The sequence below is a fragment of the Cannabis sativa genome, chromosome 5, assembly GCF_029168945.1.
Source record: "Cannabis sativa cultivar Pink pepper isolate KNU-18-1 chromosome 5, ASM2916894v1, whole genome shotgun sequence".
Lineage (NCBI taxonomy): Eukaryota > Viridiplantae > Streptophyta > Magnoliopsida > Rosales > Cannabaceae > Cannabis > Cannabis sativa.
Window position 1 is genome coordinate 9,973,716 of NC_083605.1, and position 7,692 is coordinate 9,981,407.

The following is a 7,692-nucleotide window of genomic DNA, read 5'->3' on the forward strand; positions in this document are numbered from 1 at the left end:
ATTTTAATTAATCATTAAATGAAAAAAAATTATTGATTTAAGTTGGTCCAAAATTAAATAAATAATTTTCAACTTTAATCTATTTTTCAAATAAAATTCGAAATTTCTGCATTAAAAAAATGCAATTTCGAAATTTTGGGAAATGATTAATAAAATAAAATAAAATATATTTTAAAAATTATTCAGCTTTAAGTTATTCTGAAATAAGATTCCAAACTTTAAGATAATTTTCAACTTTAATTAAATAACATGAAAACAACAATATTTAAGTATCATGATGAAAATCAACTTAGATATTGAATTTTCAATTTAATTAAATGTATTCAATTCAAGAAATAAATAATTAAGTATAGAGGAAACTTAATTATTAATTCTAGTTTAATACTAGGAAAATATTTTAAACTTAGATTGTACCAAAATTAATTAAGAAACAATTAATTTCACAATAAATGATATTTTCTTATTTAATATTAGAAATAATAATTAGTACTAAAAATAACTATCTAGAATATATATCATTAACTAAGTGTTTTTCTAAAATTCACTTTAAAATATTACATGAAAAATAAATTTCATATATTTTAAAAGTTAATTTTGTTGCTAATTCAATTTTAATTAGGTTAGACTAATATAATTAACCTAATACAATTATTTAAATAAGGCAAATGGGCCTTCACAATTGGGGTAGTTCATATGAGGGTGAGCTGGGTTCAGTATGTCGTACCCACTTCTATTGGCTCTCAACTCTCACACAAGGCCCAAAAGAGAGGAATTTAACCTTTAAATAAACAATTGTTATTCATTGAATAAGCCCAAATCTAATTGGACCTAAATAAATTTCCTTATGTCAAAATTTAGTTTAGCAACCTAATCCATTTACTTAGTAAAAACTTAAATGGGCTTCCTATATGCCTCTAAGCCCAAAAGCAAACATATAGGCTCACACAGGTCAAATGATTTGGATGGGCCCTATCATGTTACTAGGTTTACACAGATGAAAGAAGTACAAAATTTACCTGTTACAAATTATTTATAAGATCTATCGTCAATTGGACTATCATTAAAATCAGATCATTGGATCTGTCAACAAGTTAATCATAGCAATTTAGATCAGATAAATAATAGGTTTGTTAAAAAAAAAAGTTTTTTGAATAAACAATATAAAATAAACAAACATTGTCCATGTAACAGATGTGAAATAAGATATTAATATAATTAAATTATTATTCTTAAATTAACCAAATAAAGGAAACTAATTTTAAAATATCTAGGTTTATTTGAATCAAATAAATTAAATATCTAATAAGATCAATGATTTAAAAGGAAAGAATCTTCAATATCACTTTCAGATCTTATAATTTAATAAAATAAACCAATTTTAAAATAGATTTGGTTAGATAATTATTATTTTAGGAATAAAATAATAAATGAATAATAATTACCATAATTATATGTCAAAATATCTCAAATTAAGCAATATTCAAATCTCTACAAAAATATCTATGTTATTTAAATATTTAAGATATGATTTATAAATTTCTAATAAGGAAAAAATGATATATATATATATATATATAGAAAAATTATCATTTTTAAACTTATAATTTATAAATAACTAAATATTTAACAAAATAACATTTTTTAATTTGAAAACATTATGGTAGTTATATCTATCAAAATATCTATGTTAATTTTAAATTTATTAATTATTTAATTTGTCATATAAGATAATTTTAATATAATATTTTAAATAAAAAGACAAAGTTATCTTTAAATTTAAAATATCTTAAATATCAAAATATCTAATCTTATAATTAAATAATAAATAAATATTAAAAAGTTAACAAATTTTTAAATCTGACCATAATAGGAAATATTTAAAATTGTAAACATTCCAAAATAGAAATATTTAAAAATTAGAAAAATTCCAAATTGAAAATATTTTAAAATTAGAAATATTTCAATTTAGAAATATTTAAAATTGGAAAAATGAATTTTGGGAAACAATCCCATAAAAAATTGGATTTTTGGGAAAAAAACCCACAAAATTCGCAATTTGTAGGGGCTGCCAGGATAGGCTGCATGCAGCATCCATAATTTCCAATCTTCCAAAATTCATATCTTTCTCAATTTTTATCAGAATCGAGATCCGTAATAAAACAAAATTGCTTAATTTTTCACAAGAAATCCAAATAAAATATTTTCAAAAATAGAAAAAATATTTTTCATGGAACAAATTCGTACAACACAAACTTTCATCACATAAGCACATAAACCAACATGAAACCATCCAAATCAACACAAAACATATCCATCATCGTTTTAATTCATATTACATGAAATTTAATCATTACCATGGCTCTGATACCAGTTGTTGGAAATTATTTTACCAGCATCTAGATTTACTAACAAGTATGTTGGATTAACAACCTAATATGAATTCTAAAACAATGAAAATAAACACATATAAAGTTAGAAAACCTTACAGTGGGTGCAGCGGAATAATATGACTCCTTCCGTTCAGATCTGTAGCCCTTGATTCCTTTCTGTAGCAGAGCATCACCAAGATCTGAACCTGGATCTTCTTTTCTCCTTCTTTGATGCAGAATTTCCATAGTCTTACATACTATGATTGAGGTACCACTTGATGTGTGTGGGCACTACTCATCTCACAAGGATTTCGAAATTTTCTCTCTCTTTTCTCTCTTGAATTGGTGTGATCTGAAGCTTGAAGAGAAGAGAACAAGGGCTGCTATATATAGGGAAAAGGGAGAGCACAACTTTCCAAATAAGCAGTTTCCTCTTTTACTGTGTAATTGATTAACTGCCCTATTTAGTGTGATCCACCACTTTCCTATTATTTCTAGGCTTTGATTAGCAATTACATGGTAATTAAAATTGAAAAAAATAATCGGGAAACACACAAAGAGGTGGCCGGCCATAGGGTGAAATGGGCCTCACTTGGATTTTGCAGTTTCCTCAATTTTATTTCTATTTCTCTAAAAATGCCATTTTTCAAATTCTAATCATTTAAATGCCAAAACTAATTATTTAATAACTAAAATAGATTATTAAATAATATTGTCATTTAAAATAATTATTAATTAGACATACAAAGTCTCTTAATTAATAATTAAACCTAGAAACTCTTTTATTTACAATTTCATCCTTAAACTGTGAGAATTCAGAAATTACACATAGTCTAACTTTTAGAATTATAATTGATTAATGATAAATCAATTATAGAGTCTTACAAGCAGTATGGTCTCAACTAGTATGGGGACCATGGGTCTATATAACCGAGCTTCCAATAAGTTGAACCGAATTTACTAAGTAAATTCCCTAACTTATTAATTCCTCATTGAATCCACACTTAGAACTTGGAATTGCACTCTCAGTCATATAGAACGCTTTATATGTTCCATGATATAGACACGTCATTAGTTATCCATTGTTATAACCCTAATGTGATCAATGATCCTCTATATATATGATTTACACTGTAAAGGGATTAAATTACTGTAACACCCTACAATGTATTTTATCCTTAAAACACTTAACCCTGTATAAATGATATTTCAGCTAAGTGAAATGAGATCTCCACCATTTATCTTCGTTTGGTTAAGCTCGAAGGAAATCATCCTTTACTTTCTATTTGCCAAATAGAAGCTATAGATTCCATATTTATGTTAGCGCTCCCACTCAATTGCATTATCGTGTTCCCAAAATGTACGTATCACCCTGACCCAAAAGTAGGCTTAACTAACAAATCAAAGAACACGAGTAACACTCTTGAGATTGAACCTAACCATATCAGGACTAAGATCATTTGATCTAGGATCAACAGGTAATATTGAATTGAATAGATATTACGGTAAATTTTAATATATCTAATCAAAGTTCAATATCGGTCCCTTCCAATGTATACTCCATACATCCGATACTGGTAAACTTTGCCAATGTTCTGGAAAGGACATAACACTTTTCCAAGGTGTAAGAATACCTATCGCTGATTATACCATGTCAGTCTAAATCCAGTGTTCTGATAAATCAGGGAATAAACTTTTGAACATATAATTAACATTATATTCCACTGTGCTGACAACACTATAATCTTTTACAAATTAATATGTTCTGGACTTAAAAAGAATTCATACATTATATACATATAATCATGAAATAAATCATGTGAACCATGCAACATAAAATGTTATTTCTGATCTTTATTAATAAGTAAATTTGATTATATTGAAATGAGTTTTATTTAGGGCACAAAACCCAACATTTAAACCCTTTGATTCGAATCAAAATTCCCCATTTTCCCTCATTTTCTTAACTTCCCTATTCCCTCGCTCTCAGAGACTTCAAAAGAGATTTTCATAGTTTGCCTAGATTTCTGCCTTTCTTTGCACAATTTTCTCAACCTCAGGTGTTATCGAAAGCAATCGCAGGAGCAACTTATCAAAACTAAAGGTTAGTTTCGAATTTCACTGCATTTTTGTTTTCTGTTTGGTGAAAAAATGCTATTTTCTGGGTTTTGGCATTTTTGAGGATGTTTAGGAATATATGTTTGTAAGAAATTCATATGGGACTATGTTTTTACGTATGGGACTGGGTAATCTCAGAGAAAATGACCTAAAATTGGCATAACCGTGAACTTTGGGAAAAATGCTTGAATAGTCGCCACTTTATATTTTGAATACTGTTGGGTTTTATGCCCTAAATAAAACTCATTTCAATATAATCAGATTTACTTATTAATATAGATCAGAAATAACATTTAATGTTGCATGGTTCACATGATTTATTTGATGATTATATGTACATAATGTATGAATTCGTCTGAAACCCTTTTCACATACTTGATCCTGTTTATTGTGCTGTCAACACATTGGAAAGTAAACATGACTATGTGAATAAAGTTTCCTAGATTTATTAGACACAGGATTTTACTGATATGATAATCTACAACAAGAGTTTACTTGCATTTGGAGAAATGCTATGTTCTTTCCAGAACATTGGTTAAAGTAAAGCTCAGGTTGGATGCATGGAGTATGCATCGGAAGGGACCGATATTGAACTTTGACTTAGATTTATTAAACTTACGGTAATATCTATTCAAGTCAATATCGCCTAGTTGATCCTAGATCAAATGATCTTAATCCTGTTATGATTAGGCTCAATCTCAGGAGGCTATTCGTGTTCTTTGATTTGTTAGTTAAGCCTACTTCTAGGTCAGGGTGATACGTACATTTTGGGAACACGGTAGTGCAATTGAGTGGGAGCGCTATCATAAACATGGAATCTATAGCTTCTATCTGGCGAATAGTAAGTAAAGGATGATCTCCTTCGAGCTTGACCAAACGAAAATAAATGGTGGAGTACTCATTTCACATAAGCTGAAATATCATTTATACGGGGTTAAGTGTTTTAAGGAATAAATACATTGTAGGGTGTAACGGTAATCTAATCCCTTTACAATGTAGATCATTCATATAGAGGATTATTAATCACATTAGGATTATAACAATGGATAAATAATGATGCGTCTATATGGTGGAACATATAGAGCATTCTATATACTGAGAGTGCAATTCTAAGTTCTATGCGTGGATTCAACGAAGAATTAATAAGTTAGTGAATTTTAGTGCTAAATTCTTGATCTACTTATTGGAAGCTCGGTTATATAGACCCATGGTCCCCGGACTAGTTGAGATAATATTACATGTAAGACTCATATAATTGGTTTTGATTAATCAATTATAATTCTCAAATTAGACTATGTCTATTTGTGAATTTTTCACTAAGTAAGGGCGAAATTGTAAAGAAAGAGTTATTAGGGGCATCTTTGTTAATTATGATACTTTTTATGGTTCAATTAATAAATATGATAAATGACAATATTATTTAATAATTATTCATAGTTATTAAATAGTTAGAATTGGCATTTAAATGGTTGAATTAGAAAATTGGCGTTTTTGAGAAAATCAGATGCAGAAAAGATAAAACTGCAAAATTGCAAAAAGTGAGGCCCATATCCACTTGTATAGGGCCGGCCAATTTTGTAGGGAATTTAAACTGATATTTTCATTATTTTAATGCCAAATAATTCAAACCTAACCCTAGTGGAATGCTATAAATAGATAGTGAAGGCTTCAGGAAAATTACACTTAAATTTTCTACTTTTTCATTCAGAAAAAATTGAGCCTTCTCTCTCCCTATCTTTGGCCGAACCCACTCTCTCTCTCTTCCTTCTTGATAATTTCGAAATTCTTAGTGTGAGAATAGTGCCCACACACAGCAAGTGATACCTCAATCATAGTGAGGAAGATCGTGAAGAAAGACTTTCAGCAAGAAGGAGTTTCAGCATCAAAGATTCAGAGAAAGAGATCCAGGTTCAGATATTGATAATGCTCTGCTACAGAAAGGAATCAAGGGCTAGATATCTGAACGGAAGGAGTCATTTAATTCCGCTGCACCCAATGTAAGGTTTCTTAAACTTTATATGTGTTTATTTCATCGTTTTAGAAAGTTCATATTTAGGGTGTTAATAAACATACTTGTGAGTAGATCTAAGATCCTGGTAAAATAATTCCAACAAATACACGCGGGTATTCGGATGAACACTTTGAATGCTCGCATGTCTGTTCATCTTAGGTTTCACAGAGACTTAATTACTTCTAACTGTTACTTAGAACTTTAGGGTTTTGTACTCTGTATATTTTGTTGTGGGAACATTGGCTAAGTCTTTCAAATGGTGGGCGTATCACAGTATTCTAATGTTCATATATGCGATTATATGTTCCTTGAAATACTGAGATACACCCAGCCATTTGCGGCATGCGCTAATGTTCTGATAAGCGTATTCTTTGGCTGGTAGATATTCTCGAAACGGTGGGAGTATCTCAGTAACTTCAGGGCTATGCTTCAAAACGCATGCCCCTTGAGTCACTGAGATTCTCCTAGCCGTTTTTTGAGGTATATCGCTAGCTGAAGATGCGTGACACACTCGCGGGTTGTGATTAGTTAGACTTCTCGAAACGGCGGGTGGCTCCCAGTTACTTCAGGGCCATGCTAAAAAACGCATGTCGCTTAGGTCACTGGGATACACCCAGCCGTTTTTTGAGATATCTTTCTACTCGCACACCTACCTTTTCGCGTATTGGTGGGATGGTTGGTTTTCGCGAGAATTCAAATCATCCTCTCAAGACTATTTTATAGTTTATATGCGAGTGAGATCACTTACTTTGTTTTTCACACATTCACCATGCTGAAAAGATCTTCTATCTTTCAGATGAGCGACCTGTCGGATAGTCAGATGCTTGGCTTAGGAGGCAACGCGTTTGACGATGAAGAGGACCAACGGGAAGACAGTTTTATCCCGACTTCGATCTCAGAAGAGGAGATCGCAACTTCTAGAGATATAGAATTAGGCCCGATGTCTTCCGCAAATATTGAGAGGATGGTGCAGGAGCTCACTGAACCAGGAACCATTGAGATTCGAGACAGCGAATCCACGGTGTCAGCGCGTGATTATCTCGTCCACTCCAGGCATGCCCCTAACGTCGAGGTCGAGGAGATGGACGATGATTGGGCGGCCCCAGCTCGAGAGTCAGGCGAGGAAGAAGAAGATGCAGAAGGAAGTGGGACTGATTCGGTGGACAACACTCAGTTGAACGAGCCCTTTTCATG